Raw genomic sequence first — 13,600 nt, 5'->3', positions numbered from 1 at the left:
CGGCGTCCTTTCACTAGCAGATCCGGCAGCTCCGTATAGCTTTTCAGAAAATGTTGAACCATGAGGTTAAGCACATGGGTTAAGCGCTGTCCACAACTTTTCTGCATTGTGCGGTTTGTCACCAATGCAGATTAGCTTCTGAATGATGTGTTGATTTCAGAGATGGAGGATGAAGTGGAGGAGGAGGAGGTGCAGGAGCTGTAGACTGAGGAGGCAACCCTGATTGATGTAGGGCCAACAATCATCGGCGTAGGGAGGATGTGTTCCTTCCCAAAGTCCGACTGGGTCCCGGCTTCCACTATGTTAACCCAGTGTGCCGTCAGTGAGATGTACCATCCCTGCCCACAAGCACTTGTCCATGTGTCCATGGTTAGGTGGACTTTCCCTGTAACAGCATTGTTGAGGGCACGGGTAATGTTGTGGGACACATGCTGGTTTACTGGGGACCGAGTACCTTGGGACGGCTCCGGCCATTAGGTTGTGAAAAGCTTCCGCCTCAACAAGCCTAAAAGGCAGCATTTCTAGCTCAAGAAGAAGAGAAATATTAGAATTGAGGACTGTGGCCTGTGGGCGTTAGCTGGGCATTTCTGCTTGCGTTCCAAAGACTGGGTTATAGACAACTGAATGCTGTGCTGGGACAAGGACGTGGACGGGCTTGCTGATGGTGCTGCTTGACTGTGGGCCACAACAGGTGCAGGGCTAGAAGCATCATCACATGCACGGTGTACTGGGGACTGGCTTCTACGCAAAACAGTGGAAGAAGCAGTGGTGTGACCATCAGGCAGTGGTCCTGGAGCCTGGGGTTCGGCCCACAAAGTCGGGTGCTTTGCTGTCATGTGCCTGATCATGTTGGTGGTGATCAGGCTGGTTATTTTGCTACCCCTGATGATGTGGGCATGGCAGGTGCTGCAAATGGCCTGTTTGGGGTTATCATCAGAGTCTTTAAAAAATAACCAGACTCGGGAAGATCTAACAGTTGGAATGGCAACTTCCCTCATGTTGGTGTTACGGGGAACAGATGCACGCCTTCTGTCTGTGGCCACCACACTGCTTCTTCCTGCCTGTTGGGGTGATATGCCTTCTTTCCCATGTGTGCTGCTGCCCTTGCTCTGCATGTCCTCCTGCCAGGTTGGGTCAGTCACATAGTCATCCACCACCTTGTCTTCCACCTCCGCACCCTGCTCCTCCTCCTGACTTTCTGGCAATTGTGTCTCATCATCGTCCACCTCGTCTGACACTGTCCCACCATCACCTTCATGTGACCGGGACTGGTCAAAGCTTTGGGCATCACTACATGCGATTTCACCTGTCCCCACTTCAAGTTGACCGGCTAAGAGTCTGGAATCTTGAAATGGAAAACTGAACAGCTCTTCAGAGTGTCCAAGTGTGGGATCAGTTGTCTCTGGGCACTCGGCATGGTGGAAGGAAGGAGGATCAGGGTGAGGAATATCCGGCCCACACTCACGGCTACTCAGACTTGACCGTGTGGAAGACATGGTTGTGGTGGTGGCTAAGTGACTGGAAGCATTACCCGCTATTCAACCAACAACCATTTCACACTGCTCTGGCTTCAATAGTGGTGTGCTGCGGTCCCCTAGAAACTGGGACAGGAAGGCCGAGCGAGAAGATGTGGGTCTTTGTTGTTGCCCACTTTCACCTTGTCTACGGCCTCATCCTCTGCATGCACCATCAGCATCACGTCCACTTCCCTGTCCCTTGCCCCTTGCCTTGCCCATTTTAAATGGACTACTGCACTATTTCAAATGCTGAACACAAATGTATTTATTAGTAGCGAAATAATATCTGATCAGTATGCCTGCAAATCTATGATTTTTCAAACCCAAACACCAGGCCGGCCTCAGCCTGACATAACAGACTGTATTCAATTTTTGGGGGCTTTTTTTTAAGTTAATTTATGCAAAATAGTGCTGTACATAAGTAGAGTAGCAAACAGCAAAAAAAGTGGTCCACCGGCCTACAATGAGCAAACTTGGAGCATGCAGATATATGAGGGCTGTCACGGAAATACCACACTGGCAAATATGTGGCCTTTTTTTATATGCTAAATAGTGCTGTATACAATTACAGTATCAGACAGCAAAAAAAGAGGTACACTGGCCTCCAATGCCCAAATTTGGAGCACAGAGATATATGAGGGCTCTCACGGAAATACCACACTGGCAAATATGTGGCCTTTTAATATTTTCTAATGCTAAATAGTGCTGTAATAATTTCAGTAAGGCTTCTTTCACACTTCCGTCATTCGGGGTGCGTCATAATGCAGTGAAGTGACGTATCGATGGATGTTGTGAAAATAGTGGAAAACGTGTGTAACGCATCTAGTGTTATGACAGATGTGTCGAATGAGTTCCTGCCTGAATTTTAAGGTATAAAATTCTGGAGAGAGAGAGAGAGAGATTTTCCCTGACTTGAAAATCCTTCCAGGCCTGCTCAGAATGAAATAACGGGATACGTCGCTGGATTCCTGTGTTTGACGGTCAGCGACGGATCCTGCGTTCATAGGCTTCCATTATAGCTAACGACGGACAGCGCAGGACCAGTCGCTGAGCTATTTTCCAGCGTGCAGAAAAAACGTTCCTCTGAACGTATCCTCCGCACGACGGACCGCTATTTTCCGACTCATCCAGTGCAAGACGGATGAAACGGATGGCCATCCATCACAATCCATTGCTAATACAAGTCTATGGGAAAAAACAGGATCCTGCAGAAAAATTTGCAGTATCCTGTTTTTTCAAAAATCTACGGATTTCGACGGGAGGAAAAAGACTGAAGTGTGAAAGAGACCTAAAAGACAGCAAAAAAAGTGGTCCTCCGGCCTACAATGACCAAACTTGGAGCACAGAGATATATGAGGGCTCTCAGGGAAATACCACACTGGCAAATATGTGGCCTTTTTATATTTTTTTAAGCTAAATAGTGCTGTATATAATTTGAGTTACAGACAGCAAAAACAGTGGAAAACCGCCCTAAAATGCCCAAACTTGGAGCACGCAGGTATATGATGCCTTTTTTGTTTTTTGGTGAATTTAAAACCCCCAAAAATAAAAAGAGTGGCACAAAAACAGATACACCAGGACCAGATACACCATACACTGTTTTCAAAAACAGATACACCAGGACTCAGTCTGACTTAACAGACTGTATTCATTTGTTTTTTGCTTTTTGGTGAATGTAAACCCCAAAAAGTTGACCAAGGCTAGCATACAGAACTATGCTACGTATGCCTGTGGAAATACATTTTTTCAAAAACAGATACACCAGGACTCAGCCTGACATAACAGACTGTATTAATTTTTTAAGGGGCTTTTGGATGCATAAAAAAAAAACAACAACAAAAAACAGTGGCACAAGGCTAGCACACACAACTATGCAGGGCCGGCTCCAGGTTTTTGAGGGCCCCGGGCGAAAGAGTCTCAGTGGGCCCCCCCTTTAACACATACCATGATTCATGATGCACAGATACAGCTGAGGAATATAGGTATAGTACAATGCCAGATTTCACTTCTTACATGAGTCAACCCCTTATATGCCAATTTTTATGACCTACCCCCTCTTCCTCAGTAACCAGTAGGCATTTTACTGTTAGCTGAACTTGCTGCAAAGAAAAAACTGCATACATTGAATATGATAATTTGTTAATGGAAAACTTTTTAAAGTAAACATTAGAAAGTATTAAAGTAGAACATTTGTAAAAGTGCAAAATGGCATCGCAACACATCAGCATCGCAACACATCAGTATTCCCATTGTTTTGAATTCACTGTCGATTTGTAGTGCTGATGACTGACCCCAATAAGTGACATGTGCAAAAATGCAGCTTAAGAGCTATAAAAACAAGAAAACAAAAAAAATAAACCAGTAGTGCAATTCGGTGGCAAACAAAAGATTTTATTTAAAAATTGCTACCATCACAGTGATCGAATAATATCAAGGAACAAACACCATGACCAGACTACATATTACCACCATAAAGTGACCAAATAGCACTTACAAGGGACAAATAACGCAACACCATGACCAGACCACATATTACCACCACATAGTGACCAAATAGCACATACAAAGGACAAGTGGTGCAACACCATGACCAGACCACATATTACCACCACAAAGTGACCAAATAGCGCATACAGGGGACAAATTCCACAACACCATGTCCAGACCACATATTACCACCACATAGTGACTGCATACTACAATACTGATCAGTAATAAAAAAACACACAATACTAATATCACCATAAGTGCCATTATACACAGAAGGTCTGTACACTAGTATTTAGTGTCTGTGTACAGGTAATACATTGATTACCGGTGACATTATACACAGGAGCTCTGTATATAATGTATAGGTAATACAGTGATCACTGGTGACATTATACACAGAACCTCTGAATATAGTATACAGTGTATAGTGTCAGTGTATAGGTAACACACTGAGTCACCAGTGATGTCTCTAGGTGAAATCCTTCATCTTTGTTTTTCATCTTTCATCCAGCACAGACCACCATCACTTCTTCCAGCCAGGTCTCTTCTCTGCAGGAAATAACACAGTTATCTCGAGCTCAGCTTGCAGAGCACATTACTTAATTTTTCCCAACTTCTACATTACACCTGAAGAAAAAAAAGGCGACATAGTATCACTCTATACAGTAACAGGACCGCCCCCCATTTAACACAGTATACTCAAAAAATAAAATAAATACATCACTGCAGTAATAATATCCCTTAATTAGCTCCTATGGTAATAATATTCCCCATCCTGGCCCCCGTGTGTCTCATTCCTGGCAAACGCCATATGTTCTCCCATCCTGCCCTCATGAGTATCCATTCTGCCCCATATGATCTCCCCATCCTGCCCCATCTGTCTCCATCATATCCATCCTGCCCCATGATCCTGCATGATCTGTTTCCAACCCTGCCCCATCTGTCTCCAATTCTGCCCCCAGTGTCTCCAATCATGCCATGTCTTTCATCCTGTCCCGTGTCTCCAATCATGCCCCCATATCTCCATTCAGCCCCGTGTCTCCAATCATGCCCATATCTCCATTCCTACCTCCATTCCTGTCTCCGTTCTTGCCCCATCTGTCCTCAATCCTGCCTCCAGTGTCTCCAGTCATGCCCCCAGTGTCTCCAGTCATGCCCCCATGTCTTTCATCCTGCCCCCTGTGTCTCCAATCATGCCCCTTATCTCCATTGTGCCCCCGTGTCCAGCATTCTGCCCCTGTGTCCAGCATTCTGCCCCTGTGTCCAGCATTCTGCCCTCATGTCCAGCATTCTGTCCCCGTGTCCAGCATTCTGTCTCCCATGTCCAGCATTCTGTCCCCATGTCCAGCATTCTGCCCACGTAGTATATAGCAAAGTCCATGTAGTATATAGCAACCACATAGTATATAGTACAGCCACGTAGTATATAACACAGCCACATAGTATATAGCACAGCCCACATAGTATATAGAAGCCACATAGTATATAACACAGCCACGTAGTATATAGCAGTGTGGGCACCATATCCCTGTTAAAAAAAATAATTAAAATAAAAAATAGTTATATACTCACCTTCTGGCGGCCCCCGGATCCAGCCCATGCCTTAGCGATGCTGCCGCCAGCTCCCGTTCCCAGTGATGCTTTGCGACAATAACCTGTGATGATGTAGTGGTCTTGCGTGATCCTATGTCATCTGGGGTCATTTCGCAAGGCATCACTGGGAACGGGAGCTGCCGTGAGCATCGCAAAGATCGGGAAGGTTGCGGGGGGGGGGGGGGGGGGGGGGATGGGGGCGCCGGAAGGTGAGAATAGCACGATTTTTCATTTTTTTTTAAATGTTGGTCACACTTGTCAAAATGGGCCCCCCCGTCTCACTCGGGCCCCGGCACTTGCTCGGGTGCGCCCGGTGCTGACGCCGGCCCTGCAACTATGCTACGTTTGCTTGACAAAGTATGATTTTTAAATAGGCATCAGTCTGACTGAACAGACTGTATATTTTTTTTTGGGGGGGTGAATTTTTAGAAAAAAAAAAGGAAAACTGCAACTAGGTATATAGCAAATAAGCAGCAGCAGACAGTTATGGAGCTTTGGGAGGGATACAGTGGGAGCTATGGATGCACATACAGTGCCTGCAGGCCTTGCACTGATGTGGATATGCTGTGCCCTGCCTACCTAGCGCTGCAATATCGGGACCCACGAATTAGCCCTAAAAAGGACTGTTGGTTTCTCAGGAGTTGTGGATTTAACCGTTGCAGACCTACACTAACTGTTAAAAACACTATTCTCACCCGATCCCGGCCGCAGCTCTCCCTACTCTCGCTAAATCCGGAGTTGAATGCGGCAAGCAGGGTGGCGCCAGGTCTCTTATACTCGGTATGATGCTGTGCGGCCAAGCCAATCACTGCACAACCACAACAAAGATTGCTGCGGTGTTTCATGGCCTGGCAGACAATCCCTGCACCGTGATTGGGTCTCTAAAGTCCGCCAAAAAACGCTGGGTGGAGAAACCAGTTACCGACGAATAATCCCGCAAATGCTTGCTGCTCGCCGAGTACACCGAGCATAGTGATACTCGGGCAAGTAACGAGCAGTGACGAGCACGTTCGTTCATCACTAATCATTAGTTGTCATTATAGCATGACTTTGTCATCTTACGTGGCCACAAGTTACCATGCAACACCATATTAGATACTATATCTCCGAGCTCTTCCATACAGACATGATCTGCTCCGCTGAGTGCTCTTGTGCTCTCTATGAGAGATCCCCAGCGGCTTCTTCCCGCCAACTGCTCTGGAGTGACAAGTGTTTTCATACATATTCACGCAGGTAGAGACCTATCATTCTAAAGCTATAATCACACTATCAGCATTTGTTCAGTATTTCACATCAGAATTTGTAAGCCAAAACCAGGTGAGTAAGTATAAGCCAAGGTCACACTTGCGAGTGCAATGCGAGAAACTCGCACAAGTCTCTCGCATCAATACCTGGCACTGCCGCCGGCTCTCGGGAACGGAGTGTTCAGCTGCATAAAAATACATGCAGCCCCATGCTCTGGTCCCGAGTGCCGGCGGCTGTGCCAGGTATTGATGCGAGAGACTTGTTCAAGTTTCTCGCATTGCACTCGCAAGTGTGACCCCGGCCTAATAGAAACATGTGCACCACTTTGGCATTTATCACCCACTTCTGGTTTTGGCTCACAAATACTAATGTGAAATACTGATAAAATACTGAACATTTGACCGTAGCCTAAGTTTGTGGATGGGGAGCAGCCGCTGAAGACCTGTCCAACTGGTCTCCCATAGCTGCTATTTATCTATGTGTTTCTTTGAAAAACCGCAGCATGTCAGCATTAAACATACAGCCAGTGGCTGCTACATGGTGCCTGATCCATGTGCATGTTTCTCCTGTCAGGTTTCCTTTAACCCCTTCCCGACATACTGTGAAAGCAGGTGAGAGGATGCAGTAACAGTCAGAGGCAGAGCAAGGGTTAAAAGAGGAATTTAATCTAACAGCTGTTACTCCTCACAGGGAGGGGGTAAATGGAGGATAGGGCAGTAAAACTGTATACTGTATGGTTAACTTAGGGGCAACAGGTATAAGAATAGATAAAGAAGAGTTTAAAAGCATCAAACTTACCAATCAGGCATTGATGAGAAGTAGTCTCTGAGATGGTCGCGGTGGCGTTCTGGCCTGAATGCTTAAAGAATCCGGCGTTGTCTGGGTATGGAAAAAACCTTGAAGTCTGGTGTCATCAGTAATCCTGGAATGTCCGGTCGCAGGCTCTGGGTCCAAGGAGAAGATTCACTGAAGGAGGAACAATCCTTTCTCTTAAGTACAAACACAGAATGGGAGTGTACGGGAATGGGTATGTCAGCTAGCCACACTCTGTCAGCGGCCTGGTGGTCCCGTCTGGGAGTGTGTCCTCTATGGTCTGGCTGCAGGGAGGAATCACTCACGGTCGGTAACGCTATCTGAGTCAGCACAGTCAGAGGTTTCTGGAAGCGTCTGTGCCTGTGGTCTCCGGTAAGCTGGCGTAGACCCCTCTGACTCAGGCCTACTTCATCCTGACTGCGCTGTGCAGGAAGACTCGCACTCTGTACCCGCACACTATCGCTTCCCGCCCAAACTGAACTGGTTCCCGTGTGTTGTCACCCTTTTATGTCCTCCACTGTTGTGAAATTGGATTTTGGGCTCCCCCGGTGGCCACTGGTGGAATTGAACTGGTGTGCATCATCCCCTCTGTTCACCTGTTTCCATCAGGATGTGGGAGTCGCTATTTAACCTTGCTCCTCTGTCACTTCCATGCCGGTCAACATTGTAATCAGAAGCCTTTCTGTGCATGTTCCTGCTGCTAGACAACTCCCAGCTAAGTTGGACTTTAGTCCTCGTTTGTTTTTGCATTTTGTTCCAGTTCACTGCTGTAGTTTCGTTTCTGTGTCTGGAAAGCTCTTGTGATCTGAAATTGCCACTCTGATGTTATGAGTTAATACTAGAGTCTTAAAGTAATTTCAGGATGGTATTTTGATAGGGTTTTCAGCTGACCATGAAAGTGCCCTTTCTGTCTTCCTGCTATCTAGTAAGCGGACCTCAATTTTGCTAAACCTATTTTCATACTACGTTTGTCATTTCATCTAAAATCACCGCCAATATATGTGGGGGCCTCTGTCTGCCTATCGGGGAAACTTCTCTAGAGGTGAGCCAGGACTATATTTTCCTCTGCCAGGATTAGTTAGTCCTCCGGCCGGCGCTGGGCGTCTAGGGATAAAAAACGTAGGCAACGCTACCCGGCTACTGTTAGTTGTGCGGCAGGTTTAGTTCATGGTCAGTTTAGTTTCCATCCTTCCAAGAGCTAGTACTTATGTTTGCTGGGCTATGTTCTCTTGCCATTGAGAACCATAACAGTTTGACCGGCCAAAAAAGGGTTAAATTAATTGACAGAGAAAGGAGAGAAAAGAGAAGTCTGCTGAAGATTTTTTTTTTTTTTTTTTCCCCTTCCCTTCAGTTCTGAGTGTGCTTGTAATTGAATCTCTTGCAAGTCTGCCTATATTGCAGCCTTTCTCTCTCTCTCTCTCCTTCTAATCCTGGAATGGCTCTGTGTTCACCTGTTTAAAATGGATATTCAGAGTTTAGCTGCAGGTTTGAATAATCTCACCACGAAAGTTCAAAATTTACAAGATTTTGTTGTTCATGTTCCTATATCTGAACCTAGAATTCCTTTGCCTGAATTTTTCTCGGGGAATAGATCTTGCTTTCAAAATTTCAAAAATAATTGCAAGTTGTTTTTGTCCCTGAAATCTCGCTCTGCTGGAGATCCTGCTCAGCAGGTCAGGATTGTGATTTCCTTGCTCCGGGGTGACCCTCAGGATTGGGCTTTTGCATTGGCTCCAGGGGATCCTGCGTTGCTTAATGTGGATGCGTTTTTTCTGGCCTTGGGGTTGCTTTATGAGGAACCTCAGTTAGAGCTTCAGGCGGAAAAGGCCTTGATGTCCCTATCTCAGGGGCAAGACGAAGCTGAAATATACTGCCAGAAATTCCGTAAATGGGCTGTGCTTACTCAGTGGAATGAGTGCGCCCTGGCGGCGAATTTCAGAGAGGGTCTCTCTGATGCCATTAAGGATGTTATGGTGGGGTTCCCTGTGCCTGCGGGTCTGAATGAGTCCATGACAATGGCTATCCAGATCGATAGGCGTCTGCGGGAGCGCAAACCTGTGCACCATTTGGCGGTGTCTACTGAGAAGACGCCAGAGAATATGCAATGTGATAGAATTCTGTCCAGAAGTGAACGGCAGAATTTAAGACGAAAAAATGGGTTGTGCTTCTATTGCGGTGATTCAACTCATGTTATATCAGCATGCTCTAAGCGTACTAAGAAGCTTGATAAGTCTGTTTCAATTGGCACTTTACAGTCTAAGTTTATTCTATCTGTGACCCTGATTTGTTCTTTATCATCTATTACCGCGGATGCCTATGTCGACTCTGGCGCCGCTTTGAGTCTTATGGATTGGTCCTTTGCCAAACGCTGTGGGTATGATTTGGAGCCTCTTGAAACTCCTATACCCCTGAAGGGGATTGACTCCACCCCATTGGCTAGTAATAAACCACAATACTGGACACAAGTAACTATGCGGATTAATCCGGATCATCAGGAGATTATTCGCTTTCTTGTGCTGTATAACCTACATGATGTGTTGGTGCTTGGATTGCCATGGCTGCAATCTCATAACCCAGTCCCTGACTGGAAAGCTATGTCTGTGTTAAGCTGGGGATGTAAGGGGAAGCATGGGGACGTACCTGTGGTTTCCATTTCATCATCTATTCCCTCTGAGATTCCTGAATTCTTGACTGAATATCGTGACGTTTTTGAAGAACCTAAGCTTGGTTCATTACCTCCGCACCGGGAGTGCGATTGTGCCATAGATTTGATTCCGGGTAGTAAATACCCTAAGGGTCGTTTATTTAATCTGTCTGTGCCTGAACATGCTGCTATGCGAGAATATATAAAGGAGTCCTTGGAAAAGGGACATATTCGTCCTTCGTCATCTCCCTTAGGAGCCGGTTTTTTCTTTGTGGCTAAGAAAGATGGCTCTTTGAGACCGTGTATTGATTATCGGCTTTTGAATAAAATCACGGTTAAATATCAATATCCGTTGGCACTGCTGACTGATTTGTTTGCTCGCATAAAGGGGGCCAAGTGGTTCTCTAAGATAGATCTCCGAGGGGCGTATAATTTGGTGCGAATTAAGCAGGGGGATGAGTGGAAGACCGCATTTAATACGCCCGAGGGCCACTTTGAGTATTTGGTGATGCCTTTTGGTCTTTCAAATGCCCCTTCAGTCTTTCAGTCCTTTATGCATGACATTTTCCGTGATTATTTGGATAAATTTATGATTGTGTATCTGGATGATATTTTGATTTTTTCGGATGACTGGGACTCTCATGTCCAGCAGGTCAGGAGGGTTTTTCAGGTTTTGCGGTCTAATTCCTTGTGTGTGAAGGGTTCTAAGTGCGTTTTTGGGGTTCAAAAGATTTCCTTTTTGGGATATATTTTTTCCCCCTCTTCCATCGAGATGGATCCTGTCAAGGTTCAGGCTATTTGTGATTGGACGCAACCCTCTTCTCTTAAGAGTCTTCAGAAATTTTTGGGCTTTGCTAACTTTTATCGTCGATTTATTGCTGGTTTTTCTGATGTTGTTAAACCATTGACTGATTTGACTAAGAAGGGTGCTGATGTTGCTGATTGGTCCCCTGCTGCTGTGGAGGCCTTTCGGGAGCTTAAGCGCCGCTTTTCTTCCGCCCCTGTGTTGCGTCAGCCTGATGTTGCTCTTCCTTTTCAGGTTGAGGTCGACGCTTCTGAAATCGGAGCTGGGGCAGTTTTGTCGCAGAGAAGTTCCGATTGTTCCGTGATGAGACCTTGTGCCTTTTTCTCGCGTAAATTTTCGCCCGCCGATCGGAATTATGATGTTGGGAATCGGGAGCTTTTGGCCATGAAGTGGGCTTTTGAGGAGTGGCGTCATTGGCTTGAGGGGGCTAGACATCAGGTGGTGGTATTGACTGACCACAAAAATCTAATTTATCTTGAGTCCGCCAGACGCCTGAATCCTAGACAGGCGCGCTGGTCGTTGTTTTTCTCTCGGTTTAATTTTGTGGTGTCCTACCTGCCGGGTTCTAAGAATGTTAAGGCGGATGCCCTTTCTAGGAGTTTTGAGCCTGACTCCCCTGGTAACTCTGAACCTACAGGTATCCTTAAGGATGGAGTGATATTGTCTGCCGTTTCTCCAGACCTGCGGCGGGCCTTGCAGGAGTTTCAGGCGGATAGACCTGATCGTTGCCCACCTGGTAGACTGTTTGTTCCTGATGATTGGACCAGTAAAGTCATTTCTGAGGTTCATTCTTCTGCGTTGACAGGTCATCCTGGAATCTTTGGTACCAGGGATTTGGTGGCAAGGTCCTTCTGGTGGCCTTCCCTGTCTCGAGATGTGCGAGGCTTTGTGCAGTCTTGTGACGTTTGTGCTCGGGCCAAGCCTTGTTGTTCTCGCGCTAGTGGATTGTTGTTGCCCTTGCCTATCCCGAAGAGGCCCTGGACGCACATCTCGATGGATTTTATTTCGGATCTTCCTGTTTCTCAGAAGATGTCTGTCATCTGGGTGGTGTGTGACCGTTTCTCTAAGATGGTCCATTTGGTTCCCCTGCCTAAGTTGCCTTCTTCTTCCGAGTTGGTTCCTCTGTTTTTTCAAAATGTGGTCCGTTTGCATGGTATTCCGGAGAATATCGTTTCTGACAGAGGAACCCAATTCGTGTCTAGATTTTGGCGAGCATTCTGTGCTAGGATGGGCATAGATTTGTCTTTCTCGTCTGCTTTCCATCCTCAGACTAATGGCCAGACCGAGCGGACGAATCAGACCTTGGAGACATATTTGAGGTGTTTTGTGTCTGCAGATCAGGATGATTGGGTTGCTTTTTTGCCTTTAGCGGAGTTTGCCCTCAATAATCGGGCCAGCTCTGCCACCTTGGTGTCTCCTTTTTTCTGTAATTCGGGGTTTCATCCTCGATTTTCTTCTGGTCAGGTGGAATCTTCGGATTGTCCTGGAGTGGATGCTGTGGTGGAGAGGTTGCATCAGATTTGGGGGCAGGTAGTGGACAATTTGAAGTTGTCCCAGGAGAAGACTCAGCTTTTTGCCAACCGCCGGCGTCGGGTTGGTCCTCGGCTTTGTGTTGGGGACTTGGTGTGGTTGTCTTCTCGTTTTGTCCCTATGAGGGTTTCTTCTCCTAAGTTTAAGCCTCGGTTCATCGGCCCGTACAAGATATTGGAGATTCTTAACCCTGTGTCCTTCCGTTTGGACCTCCCTGCATCTTTTTCTATTCATAATGTTTTTCATCGGTCATTGTTGCGCAGGTATGAGGTACCGGTTGTGCCTTCCGTTGAGCCTCCTGCTCCGGTGTTGGTTGAGGGCGAGTTGGAGTACGTTGTGGAAAAAATCTTGGACTCCCGTGTTTCCAGACGGAAACTCCAGTATCTGGTCAAATGGAAGGGATACGGTCAGGAGGATAATTCTTGGGTGACTGCTTTTGATGTTCATGCCTCCGATCTGGTCCGTGCCTTTCATAGGGCTCATCCTGATCGCCCTGGTGGTTCTGGTGAGGGTTCGGTGCCCCCTCCTTGAGGGGGGGTACTGTTGTGAAATTGGATTTTGGGCTCCCCCGGTGGCCACTGGTGGAATTGAACTGGTGTGCATCATCCCCTCTGTTCACCTGTTTCCATCAGGATGTGGGAGTCGCTATTTAACCTTGCTCCTCTGTCACTTCCATGCCGGTCAACATTGTAATCAGAAGCCTTTCTGTGCATGTTCCTGCTGCTAGACAACTCCCAGCTAAGTTGGACTTTAGTCCTCGTTTGTTTTTGCATTTTGTTCCAGTTCACTGCTGTAGTTTCGTTTCTGTGTCTGGAAAGCTCTTGTGATCTGAAATTGCCACTCTGATGTTATGAGTTAATACTAGAGTCTTAAAGTAATTTCAGGATGGTATTTTGATAGGGTTTTCAGCTGACCATGAAAGTGCCCTTTCTGTCTTCCTGCTATCTAGTAAGCGGACCTCAA

The 13,600-nt window shown here is 46.5% G+C and overlaps 1 protein-coding gene across 1 annotated transcript in view; it reads left to right on the top strand.

Annotated features, from left to right (window-relative positions):
* LOC143770110 (heparan-alpha-glucosaminide N-acetyltransferase-like) overlaps nt 1-13,600 on the top strand; it is a 1,433,242-nt gene that overhangs the window by 155,004 nt on the left and 1,264,638 nt on the right. The gene's annotated exons all lie outside the window — the stretch shown is intronic.

Source organism: Ranitomeya variabilis, chromosome 4, assembly GCF_051348905.1.
Source record: "Ranitomeya variabilis isolate aRanVar5 chromosome 4, aRanVar5.hap1, whole genome shotgun sequence".
Lineage (NCBI taxonomy): Eukaryota > Metazoa > Chordata > Amphibia > Anura > Dendrobatidae > Ranitomeya > Ranitomeya variabilis.
Note: the sequence above shows the minus strand (reverse complement) of the source record. Positions and strands in the feature narration are given on the sequence as shown.